Consider the following 13978-nt stretch of genomic DNA (forward strand, 5'->3'; position numbering starts at 1 on the left):
TTGTTTCAGAAATTTTTACCTGCCTTGTTATGTTTTACATGTAGAAACCAGCCAACACAGTGTTCCATATTAATTCTCTAAAGGAATAATGGCTAAAAAGTCAAACTCTTGGCGGGTAGGAGCAAATTTTCAGTTTTCAGTGGTCCATCAATTAAATTACCACTGCTTGAATAATTGGGAGTTGACTGAGTATTTGAAAAAGATTTTATAAAATGTCCTCGCATTAGGAAATAGCTGGCTGGTTGGAAGAACACAAAAAATACATGGTCTTATCCACATTTTGTAGAATTTACCTTTTGCAATAATTTAGGCCTCTGTCTTACTTTCTAGTATGAAAATTCCCAAATAAACTAGAATTTTTATCCATTTTTTCTTTATAAAAGCAGCAATTGGCCCAGTGGTCTGCAGTGTTATTTTAAAAGATTGCTCTTTGTTGGAATTGCAGTTTGTGATAGTGTTGGAAATGTTGGCTTCAAACATAAAAATGGCATTTAGAGATGCTTGTTTTTCTTTCTGTTTTGGTTAATGTTATTGAACAAATAGAGAATGGTGAAATTCTATAAATTCTTTGTATCTATTAGAAGGAAACAAGTTTTGAAGTAAAGGTATTTCCTGGAAGCAAGCCTTGAATTTAAGAAAATAAAAGGACTAAAGCTTTGCCTAGTGAGGCAAAGTGCCTGCAGACTTCAGGAAATATTTAGGTTGCTAAAACCAATGTCTTCATTATAGGAATATTCAGGATAACTTTCAAAGTATTTTAAGGAAGTCAGATTACCTAGCAGGTGTATACTACATCATAGTTTCTAATCAGATTGCTATTTCCTTGTTCTTCATAAAGAAATGCTCAATACTTTTACTCATATTCCTTTTTTCCTTTGCTTTCTTTTAAACACTGCATGCAGTGGGCCTTTCTATATGCCTAGTGTTCTGTGAAAAATCAGTGAGGGATCATTTGAGTAAGCTTAAATGCATATTTCTATGCGGGCTGACCCTACAAGTTAAATACTAATTATGATATCTTTCTCATGTAGTATGTAGTCAGTGTAACTTGGACAAAGATATATAGGTATCCATTTCCTATGTAAGCCTCAAATACCAAACTTTATTATAAAGTCCAATCTTCTTATTCAGTTTATATTCAAGTTGGAATATATTGCACTCAGATGTAAGCATCAATTAGGATTATATTAAAATGTACACAAAAAAGGTAAAAACTGAATTCCAAAGTAACATTACTTTTAGAACAGCCATTGTCAAACAATGGGAAAAGTTAAAGAAAGCATGAAAAACCTACCAAAGCAAGGAGAGGTGAGCTAAGAAGAAACTAACCAAAAGTGGCAAAATGAAGTAAGATACCTAAGGTCACACCCATAACAGACTCTGCATCAAAACCTCCGATCTCTGGGTATCCTGTTAAGCTCTACTGGTCCTGATGGACCCTAGGACTTTTATTTATTCATAAACTATTTTAAATATATAAAAAGAATAGCAAATATTTTAACAAATATTCATGTTCCTACCTCCCAGCTTTGACAAATGTTAATTGTCCTATTTACTTAAAAATTTTTTTGGTCAGAATTCCATAGCTTCCTGTCCTATATCAGGTTCAGGAAAAGTTATACCTGGCAGATTTTTTTCTTTGTTACAGTGAGAACAATGCTGTTTCAGACTGGTAATTTCCAGGTGAAATACCAAAAGTCTTACAGAAGCCTTTTTTTTACTTTTTATTCTTTAATACTGATAAAATTCTACTTAGAGTCACATTCTTCATTTAACATATTTGCCTTATCATCTTCAGTCATATCGATTCTGTAAATGTCAATAAGTAACATTAAAGATTCAAGAATCTTTTTCACTTCACAAGTTACTCAAATCCTAAAGAAGCCTGACTTTAAAATATAAGACTGAACATACACAGTTTTACATCTCTGGCATACTTGATAAAATTTACGTTAGCCTTTAGATATTATATGCAGAATTACGTTTTGTTTCCTTAATCCAGTCTTCACAAAAGACAGCACAGATACATTCCCAGACGTGAAACAAAGTTTGTGTCTTTGTTTTCATTGGACAGTGATTTTCTCTTTTCCAAAATAACAGCTGGTTGGTAGTTCACCTTGAGCCTCAGGAAGAATTATTAAGATTATGTATGTTATATAATTTCACTATTATTTTATCACTCAGCTTCACAAGTGGTATTTAAAGTTAAGAACAATTTTAAATCTTTTTTTTAATTTTTTTATGTTCTTTATTTATTTTTGAGAGACAGAGACAGAGAGAGAGACAGTGGATATAGGGGAGGGTCAGAGAAAGATGGAGATACAGAATGTGAAGCAGGCTCCAGGCTCTGAGCAAGCTGTCAGCACAGAGCCTGACTCGGGGCTTGAACCCACGAACTGTGAGATCATGACCTGAGCCGAAGCCAGACGCTTAACCGACTGAGGCACCCAGGCACCCCAATTTTAAATCTTCTTTATGTTAATAAAAAACAAAACACGTTTTGAAAATTAGTCATTAATTTCCCTTGGTATGCAATTATATTAACCATGCTATTGCAATAAACCTTATTTTATTACATTATTACTAGCAATGAAAGTATATACTTTTAGAGAATTAATCTTTTCTGTATAGCCTTAAAATTTTGCAATACCGCATTTCACTAATAGATTTAGATCATACAGAGAAACATCCTCTGTAACTCACCAGAGACATTCACTAAATATGGAGACTTAAAACCCAAACTCCAAGACTGAGAGGAATTTACAATAATTTGAGCCTGCCAGTTTTTCTGAAAACAAAATTAGGGAGACAAAAGGGCTTATTTTTAAATGTTTGCGATAAGAAATATTATGCTACATTGTCATCAGTCAGTAAGATCAGATGAATCTGATTTAAAAGGATAGTATTTACACATGCTACTCATATGTAAAGACAGTGATAAAGAGAAAAATAAGCTATTATTCATAAGTGAGCTACTGGTATATTGAGTATACCTTTCTGACATGAAATTTATCAAATAATTTTTCTATAGCACAGGTGTTCTTTAAGTATAAAAGTTCAAAAGAAGTTAGAAAAGTGAATGAAGTAAATATAAGGCCACATTATAAAATAGGAATTTTGTTTTTAAATATTATCAGCATTCTTTGAAATGTAAAAAAAAAAAATCATCTTGCTTAAATGACCTAATTTTATTTTTACATTTTTATCTACCAAGTCATTATCGACTAGTATTTATTGCCTAATACTGGGTGAATAAGCACTTTTCTAAAATCTACTTTGCCAAGATTATATCCTTCATTACTTATTTAATTATTTGATTAAATCCCTTTATTCATTATATAATTAATGGAGAAAGAAAATATTCATTTATGGTTTATTTATTAAGGAAATTGCAATCAAGAAGAGGAAACAGACATTTAAGTAACTAGTTGTCAAATAGAACAATGAATATTAATCAGATATGTACAATTAATCAGATATGTTTTTCCCATAATTCTTCTTAATCTATGTGAAGAAATAAGACTAACATGAAGACACTGCCTGAGAGCACCTAAAAGTGAAGCCAGATTTTACTGAGAGAATGAAAGATATGCATATGAAACCAGAAAAGTCCCCAAAGAGCCAAAGTAATACTGAAAAAGGAAACCAAAGCTGGAGGCATCACAAGTCTGGACATAGAGCTGTATTACAAAACTAATAATCAAGACAGCATGGTATTGGCACAAAAACAGACACACAGATCAATGGAACAGAATAGAGATCCCAGAAATGGGCCCACAAATGTATGGCCAACTAATCTTCAACAAAGCAGGTAAGAATATCCAGTGGAAAAAAGACCGTCACTTCAGCAAATGGTGTAGGAAAACTGGACATTGGCATGCAGAAGAATGAACCTGGACCGTTGTCTTACACCATATAATAAAAAATCAAAATGATGAAAAACAGAATTGTAAGATAGGAAACCATCAAAACCCTAGAGGAATAAACAGGCAACGACCTTGGCCGCAGCAACTTCTTAATAGACATGTGTCCAGAGGCAAGGGAAACAAAAGCAAAAATGAACTGTTGGAACTTTATCACCATAAAAAGCTTCTGTGCACAGCAAACGAAACTATCCACAAAACTAAAAAGCTACCTTCAGAATGGGAGAACATAATTGCAAGGGACATAGTGGATAAAGGGTTAATATCCAAAATCTAGAAAGAACTTATCAAATTTAACACCTAAAAAATCAAATAATCCAGTGAAGAAATGGGAAGAAGGTATGAATAGACCTTTTCCCAAGGAAAATTAACAGATGGCTAACAGACACATGAAAAGATGCTCAGCAACACTCATTATGAGAGAAATACAAATCAAAATCACTTCATAACTGTCAGAATGGCTAAAATTAACAACTCAGGAAATAACAGATTTTGGTGAGGTTGTGGAAAAAATTCTGCACTATTGTTGGGAATGCAAACTGGTGTAGCCACTCTGGAAAACAGTATGTAGTTTCCTCAAAAGTTTAAAAATAGAATTACCCATGACCCAGCAATTGTACTACAGGGTATTTAATCTAAAGAATACAAAAGTGCTGATTCGAAGGATCACATGCACCCCAATGTTTATAGCAGTGCTATCAACAATAGCCAAATTATGAAAACAGTCCAAATATCCTTTGACTGAGGAATGGATAAAGAAAGATGTGGTGTGAATATTGGAATATTACTTGACAACCAAAAAGCAAGAAATCTTGCTATTTGCAACAATGTGGATGGAATTAGAGTGTATTATACTAAGTGGAATAAGTCAGAAAGAAAAATACCATATGACTTCACTCTATGTGGAATTTAAGAAACAAAACAGAAAAGCATAGGGGAAGGGAAAAAATAAAATAAGATAAAAAATAGAGAGGGGGGCAAACCATAATAGACTCTTAAATTCAGAGAACAAACTGAGGGTTGCTGGAGGGCAGGTGGCGGGGCGGGGGTGTGCTGTGGGGAATGGGCTAAATGGGTGATGGGTATTAAGGAGGGTACTTGTTGGTATGAGCAGTGGGTGTTGTATGTAAGTAATGAATTACTAAATTCTACTCCTGAAACCAATACCACACCATATATTAACTAACGTGAGTTAAAAAAAAAAAAGATATGCTAAGAAGTTTTTTCCTTCCTTTGTTTTAACTATTTTTTTCAAAAAGATATTTTAGAATCTGTCAGATGACAGTTTGCATCCTAGCTCTGATATTTACTTGCTATACAATCATGCAGTTTCCCATACAAAATAATCATATTATCGTGTCCATCTGTTTTTAAGACTCAATAAGATAATATGTAACTTCTAGCACTACAATCCCTAAACCCTCATCCTCTCCCCTCCTCAGTCCTTCTCGGGGCTATAAATACAATTATGTGAACAAAGAGGAGATGGGAGCTGCAAAGAAGGAAAATGAACTACCAAAAAAATCTTTATAAGTAGATAAGATTTGGCTTTTCAAAAAATCGGTTTTTGATTTGGATAATCAAAAAAAATAGACTTGATTAATAAAAATGAAAACGTGATTACTATACTTTTGGGGTGAAAGCATCCAAAAGACCCTGGGACAGAATGTAGTATTAAGCAAGTTGTCTTCAAAAATAGTGGGATGGAATGGGAACACATGTTGGAAAAGAACAGAAAATTAGTCTGAAACCTAGGAAAGGACTTCATGTCAGCTCCTGGGGAAATCAGAGATGGTTTTAGGCTCTTGAGAAGGAAACAATAAATTAAAAGGAAATTATAGGGTAAAATATATGTGAAGTCAGACCTAGTAGGAGACTGCTTTGGTGGTCTATGATTAAGATAAAGCAGACCTGGTCTGGTGTACGAAAAGGAAAGGTAAAACCAGGGGGAAATCTGAAAGAAATATCAAAATGTATATATTTTGGATACAGAAGATGAGAAAAAAAATGGAAACAGTATAGAATAACCCATAACCCAGTGCTGTGAGAGACTGAAAAATAGGTAGTGCCAGAAATAAATACAGGACTATGGGTACCTTGTTAAGGAATCAGACGATAAGTGTAGACTTGACAGGCTGAGTGTGAGTTTATAGCACAGCATGAAAGTAAGCATGTTATACATAAAGTCCCCAGGTTTTTCTGTACTTGTCTTTTGTGTGCTACACACTAAGGGAATAATTAAAGTTAATTGTTTTTCTTTCTGTATAATTCAGTATCATGTATTTTCATGGGACCCAAATCTGGCCAAGAAAACCAAGTAGAGGTGTTCTGTATGTTTCTGAGAAAGTGTGTAGTGCTGACTAATAATGGCAATATTTTATAATAATAATAAAGAGCTCAAACCAGCCTTTGTATGGAGCCAGAACTGAGGACGGCAGAAAGGAGAGACCTAAGATGCCATAAATTTGACAACTTTATTGAATCCATGCATCAACCACCACCAATATATGCTTATAAAATCATAATTCAAAAAATATCACAATTCCACATTTTTAAAGCCCATTGTTAAAAAAATTTTGGCATCCTTTGTTTTATTATTTTTCCTCTTCACACTACGTCATCTAAATCTGTTTTCCTTACTGTAATAATATGCACCCTTGTATAGTTAATGTATATTTTTCCAACTATTATTTTACATATACATGTGCTACTAAAAAATATAAAGTGTTGTTTTTAAATTTTCAAAAAGGTATTTTGAGGTGACTCTGACTTCGGCTCAGGTATGTAAAGAGCTTAGAAGTTGTCAATCCCATTCTTAGAAAAGCAAAAAAAGCTGGACAAACTGAGAAATCAGTGACTTTTTTCTATGCATCAGAGAACTGGGTTTCAGCGTATAAAAACTACCCCCAAATCTGGAAAGACAGATGAATCCAAAGAGCCAAAGCAAAGATTTGCTTTTCTAAAATAAAAGCTTCTGTAGCTATAAACTGGCAGGGACACAAGTATAATAATTCTGATGAATCATCAGAGATTAAGCTGGGCTAATGTGACAGTGAGAAACTCCTGAAGGATGTAGTCCTGGGAGAAGCACAGTTTTCAGTAATCCTACCAGATTCTCAAGGTAATGAACCAGGAAAAAGATCTTTGTGCTCTGGCACCAGAAGACCACAGTAGTCCTTATCGAATACACACAAGACCTTCTCCTTAACAATTTTAATCTTCTGTAGCACCTTATCTTAGAGGTCTTAGAGTTAGTCGGAAAGGGCCTTCCTCTTACTCCAGCACCTTCTAACCTTCCTGTTTATTTTTTTATTTTTTTATTTTTTATTTTTTAGTTTGTGAGCTGTCAGTACAAAGCCCAATGCAGAACACAAACTCATGAACCATGAGATCATGACCTGAACCAAAGTCAGATGCTTAACCAACTGAGCCACCCAGGAGCCTCAGGCCTTCCTGATTTACTTAATGGAGGGTTGTATATAAGAATAAACATTTGCAAAACTCAAGAAACTAAAAAAATTTTTGAGATTTAATTCAAAGACCATAGAACGTTTCTTCTCTCCCACCCCTTCTCATCTGTAGGGTTCCAGTACAGTAAGAGTGGAATACAGCTGAAAGAACTGAAAGGCATAGTCTATCCCTGAAGAGCTGTACTTAGGAAAGTCCAAAGTCAAAGAGGTAATAAAACTGACACTAAAGAAAGCGAAATATAAATATAAAGACCCTGAAATCAGAAAGTAGTAACTGCAATTCAATTCCTAGCCAAATTAATATGCCCTCAATACTAAAGCACTATTTTCTTCAGTTCTCTTAACTAATACATCATGTGTAGTTTTATTTTTTTAACTTTATTTATTTATTTTGCTAGAGAGGACACAAAAGAGGGGCAGAGAAAGGGGAGGGGGGAGAGGGAATCCCAAGCAGGCTCCGTGCTGTTAGTGCAGAACCCAACATAGGGCCGTGAGATCATGACCTGAACCAAGATCAAGAGTAGGATGCTTGATTGACTAGCCACCCAGGCACCCCGTCATATGTAGTGTTCAACAAAAAAAAAAAAACCTCCAAGGCAAACTGAAAAGTAGGAAAAAAAATACAGTCTGAAGAGAATAAGCAGATACTACATAGATGTTGAAATTATTAAATAAATAATGTGTAAATAACTATGGAAAGAAGTAGACAACATGCAAAAACAATCAGGTAATATAAAAAGAGATGAAAACTCTGAGAATCACCAAGAAATGCTAGAAATCAAAATTGTTTTAAAAGAAATGCAGAATGCCTTTGATGGGCTTATGACTAGACTAGTCACGAACCAGAAGAGAATTAGAGAGCTTGAAGATAAAGCAATAGAAATATCCCTATGTGAAATACAATGACTTCTAAAATAGTGTATATACCAGTGAAAGGCACAAAAAAATCCAATAGCCAATTTACGATAGTAAGATTGTGGTTTATTAAACTTGACCACAAATGCCTTATAAGCATGACCACAAATTCCTTCTATTCCTCCCTTGAAGAGGTGGGGTCTGTGTCCTCTCGTCTTAAATACAGGTGAGCTATATGACTACTTGTGACAAAAGAATAAGGTTGAAGTCATACTTTGCCAGTATCTGGGTGAGACTGTTTTAAGACTAAATTTTAAGTGGTTTGTTAGAAGACATTTTAAAATGTTTTGACAACTTGGAAAATGGTATATGCCACACTGTGTGAAGCACAGAGTACTATATATAGAGGCACAAGAGACAAGGGACAAGAGACATTCTGGAAGTTGTTCTTAAGCTGAGACAAGAAACAAGATCAAGGTTTAGCCAGAATTGCTAGGGGAAGATTGTTTTAGGAAAAAAAATCTGCATGCTGCACCTGGAAAGAAATGCAGGATTTCATTCTGATTAGAGAATAGGATACAATGAGAAAAGTGGTAAAAGATGCCTAGAAAGGTACCAGAGTAAACATATCATTTTTGTCTTAATAAGAAGCTAAGAATTTATCATGAAAGCATCAAAAAAAAAAAGGAAAAATGGGCAGGGGCGCCTGGGTGGCTCTGTCAGTTGAGCGTCTGACTTCATTCAGTTCAGTCATGATTTCACCGTTCTGTGCTAACAGCGCAGAGCCTGGATCTTGCTTTGGATTCTGTGTCCCCCACTCTCTTTGCCAACCCCAGGTCATTCTCTGTCTCTGTCTATCAAAAATAAATAAATGTTTAAAAAGCTTTTTTTAAAAAAGGGCTTAAAATGTTAAAGATGTAGATATCTTAAAGTAAAAAGTATTTAGAACTCAAGACTGGTTTCTATTCTATTTGATAAGATTAAGTTTTTGAAAGGTAGGGCTTAGAAAGAGAATGAGAATTATGGGGTCATAATTTCCAAACCTCTTTCACTGATATACCTACAGCCAACCATGCTATACTTGACTGTGGATTTTACCGAAAGAATATCCTATTCAGGAAGGAAAAGGAACCTGAAAACTCTATCATCATAACCGCAGAAGAGAGTAAAATGAAGAAATTAGTTGAATTAATTTTCTTCCTCACCTTTTATTCCCAAACCCAAACAAGTTTACACTGTACGATGTAAGAGGCATTGTAGACTATGCAGATAGATATACTGGGAGGCAGAGATTTTAAAAACATGGGCTTAGTGGTATGTTCCATATGATCTAAAAGAGGAAGTCTATAATCTTTTGGAGGTAAACACTGCAGACAAGCTCCTTTAACATGTTAAGAAGCAATAGAGCCGTAGTCATGTCGGGGCGCTATTAGGTGAGTTTGGGAAATGACTACTGTATACGTTCTTATTTCCTATACCCTGCACATGGCATGCTAGGAATCCAGAAATTCAGCTGTGACCCAATGAATGGACTCATAGAGAGATTAAGCACTAGTAAGGAAATGACCTGAAATATGAAACTATATCAAAAGGATAACTGATGTTTTCCCATGCCATACTGAAGTTGACCAACATGCCCACCCAAAGATTATTTCTCTAAGAATATGCTGTATTTGTTACAATATTAATCCTTGTTCAGGATCCAAATTCTGTGTGGTTATATATTGAACTGTTGATTTCTCTTTAGTAGAAAAAATAATTTCAAAGATTATGACTTTACTGCTTGGAAGAGTGAACAATTTTTATCTATTAGAAAAGTTATTTTAGGTACCTGGGTGACTCCATTTGGTTGAGCATCTGACTTTGGCTCAGGTCATGATCTCTCAGTTTGTGAGTTCGAGCCCTGCATCAGGTTGTCTGCTGTCAGCACAGAGCCTGCTTTGGATCCTCTGTCTCCCTCTCTCTGTGCCCTTCCCTCACTTGAGCATGTTCTTTCTCAAAAATAATAAACAGTGAAAAAAAAATTATTTCACCATTTGGAAAGTGAATGTCTATATAAATCTCGATTCTTTGGATTTTCTTTTCAGTAAGGTTTATCAGGCTGCTATTTCCTTTATTGAATAAATTGAAGACATTTTAAACACATAGTAAGAATATATTTGTGGTCTGTGTATGGGAATCTTATAAACTAATTAAAAATTGTATCTTTATGACGCTGACAAAGGGCTTAGCTCACAATTATGAGGCAGAAATGAGTGAAGATATAATAGAAACCAATTTTTAGAAAAAAGTTACAATAGTAGATTCTAGCTCATTTCTCACCTCCCCTAAACCTGATAACTAACTTAGACTGGTCACTAGTTCAGGGAAAATAACAAATTATTGCCCCTAGACAGGGACAAGTGTGCTCATGTTACCATGAAGTCTTGAAAGCCCAACCCCCCATTAGATGTCACCACCAAATGCTATCTTGAAAATAAGCACGAAGTAAATCTCAAAGATTTAACATTTGGTGGAGACATTTAAGTAGTTCTGGGTTATGAAATTATTAATTAGACTAAGTTTACTATTGGACCATATTTAATTCTCTTGAGTTATTTAGTTGAAATGGTAGTTGTGATAAATACTGGATCAAATGAAAACTAAAAGTCATATTTTCTTTATATGTAATTTTGTGATTCAATTCACTATAATGGAAAAGCCACATGGGAAAATAAAGATAAGTGTCAAGGGAATGAAAAAAAACTGTGGTGGAACCATTACCTAATTCAAATAAAAAAAAATTGATTGAGCACCCACAGTGGACAGGACATTGTGCTTTGTGCTGTAATACAGAGATTAATGAGAGCTCCTTCTTTCAACTAAGGAAATTCATTATAGGCAGTTTGCATAAACAAAGAAATTACATAACGTAATTATGTCCACAGCAGAGAGCAAGGAGTGATTAACTCTGTCATGGTAGAGTAATAAGTGAAGGCTTCCTCAATAGTGTGATGTATGAACTGAATTTTGTAAAATGAATAGAAGCATTTTAGGAGAATAAGGAAAAGGATAGGGAGAAAATATAAGAAAGACACCAATACTAAGATTTATCCACCCAGTAACTGTTGTTCCTAGAAGTCTGGAAAAACTCATAAGGGAATAAAGGGCTTTTGTTTCAAAACATCTTATTCTTTTTGCAACTAACATGGTACCTACCACAGAGATCAGTTTTGGGGGGGCAAACAAATGCCATAATTCAGGCTTGACTCAGGAAATTTTCAACAAAAGTTTATATCTTTGACAGAATCCATCAAAATCTTTCCCCTCCCTCTCATCCTGGTAATAGCCCTTCAAAAAGGACAAGAGGAAAGTTCCTATATGAATGTCCATGATTTTTGTTATCACCATGTTCAAAATCATATATGAAATATTCTTATACCTACATTATATGTATCAGTGTGGTAGATTACTATAAAAGGTAATAGTTAACATTTGTTGAAACTCTCAGAATGTCAAACACCTAGACTGAACCCTAATATAAACTATAGACTTTGAATGATAATGACATGTGTATGTAGGTTCATTCATTGTGATAAAAATACTCCTCCGGTATAGGGTTTTGATAGCTGCACTTGCAGGGGTAGGGAACGCATGGGAACTCTACTTTATACTCACTTTTGCCGTGAAGTTAAAATCATTTTAAAAATAAAATCTGTTTTTAAAAACACACGTAATGAGAAAGAGGTAAGAAAAAAATAATAAAAGATAGCTGGAGGGCTTAAAGCAATTAATTGAGGCAACCAAGAGAACAAAATTGTAGAAAAGTACTTCAAATAATGAGCAACTGAATGGAGATAATGAAACTGTGCCACTTGACTCCACCTGTTTAATTCAGATAAAAAGAAATGCATGAGTGGGGACAAAAGATTAGATTTTCCCAAAGATCACATACAATTTTCCTGTACTGGGCTATGTACAGAGCAAAGATGAGTCCAAGAAGACAAATCCAAAAATAGAGACCTCTACTCATAATCGGTCTTCCAGTTATTAAAACTCCACACCTAAGTTCGACTCCTGGGGAGCCTTTGTGGCTCAGCCGGTTAAGTGTCTGACTCTTGGTTTTGGCTCAAGTCATGATCTCACAGTTCTGTGGATTTGAACTGGCAACACAGAGCTGGCTTCTCTCTCTCCTGCTCTCTCTGCCCCCCCCCCCCACTCACACTGTCTCTGTCTTTCTCAAATAATCAAATGAACTTAAAAAAAATAAAACTCTACTCCTAACTCTATGGCTATGTAGCAGTTTTGGACTTAATCTGTATGTCCATCCTTCATCCTGAGGTATCAAGTTACAGAACAATATTTGGGAAAGTGCTAGCTGTTGGGCCCAGTAGGCAATAATAACCCTCAAGCAATATTTTACCTCTTGGGTCGCACATGTGACTTCTGTTCATCCTATGATTTACTTTATTTTCTGGCTCTTTGTCTACAGTAGGGAGTGAACATAAACTTCTCCCAAAAGATTTGCTTAAAGATAAGCATCCCACCTTGAATAACTAATGAAGGGCCTTAAGGAATGTATATCTCCTTATAGAATTCTTCAGGCTTATCATATGTTTAAAACCAGACTATTAGGGGATTCCTCTTTTTGCAATGACTTAAACCTGTTACTTACTTACTCATAAGAATAACCTTCCCCGGAGCATGTCTTTACTTCAGGAAATGATGTAATCACCCAGGGTATATAAGACCCTGGCTATCTTAATAAAGGTCCTTTTTTTTACCAGCCGCCATCCACGCTGTCTGTCTCGTCTTCTTGTTTGTCTTGTTCGTCTTGTCCGTCTTCTTTCTTAGAGATATTTTCACCGACACCAACCCCCTACTCGGGACCTTTCGACTGTGGTGCATGGGTTGGTCCCCCGCAGTTAGCTTCTAGAAGAACCGCAAAGCTTTCTTCTCATTCTACCTGCAAAGCCCTGTGTAAGTTCCCACTCTGGTTCATCTGCTTGAACCACATGAAGTTGGGGATTTTCTGTTGATTTCCTCAACCCCTTTCCATTAGTCCTTAGCATCTTATAATTTTAGTACCAAAAAATAATATACCAACTGAAAATTCATTTTCTTCTCCCATTCTAGAGCAACATACTAAGATGTCTCTCAAAGCCTCTTTTCTCCCTCAGCTTCACTCTAGTACCACTTTGGTTTTCCCAGGACAAAGTATCCACCTAAGTAAAAGACTATCACAAGGTTATTAATCACATGGAAATTTCTCTATAAAGACCCAACCAATCTGAAGCAAGCCTTGCAAATTGGCCACCCCATGTACACAACAGTTTGTGATTTCCTTGTTTCTCATACATATGATTGATTCATCCCCAGCCCTCAGATGAAATGCTGACCTTAGCCTTCAATAATATCTTTGAACTAATAAAAGTATAAGAAATAAAGCCCTAAGCTCTCATTAAAACAACACTGTGAAGTTGGTAAATTTAAATCATATTGCTGGCTCCTCAAGAAGTATTCTTGTCATTTAAGCATATAGTTATATCATCATAAATAAGCCACATGTATTTAATCTATTTAATTGGAAATTATAAATGTTTTATTAAGCTATTAATTTGTCTAAATTCTACTTTGGCTCTTAAAAAGGCAATATATAACACTTATTTCCATATTACTTGAAATTTCATAAACAGTTGCCAAATTTATTAAGCCTAGAGGTAATTTTGAATAATCTTGATTTACATCATT

Source organism: Suricata suricatta, chromosome 15 (genome assembly GCF_006229205.1).
Source record: "Suricata suricatta isolate VVHF042 chromosome 15, meerkat_22Aug2017_6uvM2_HiC, whole genome shotgun sequence".
In the NCBI taxonomy this organism is placed as follows: Eukaryota; Metazoa; Chordata; class Mammalia; order Carnivora; family Herpestidae; genus Suricata; species Suricata suricatta.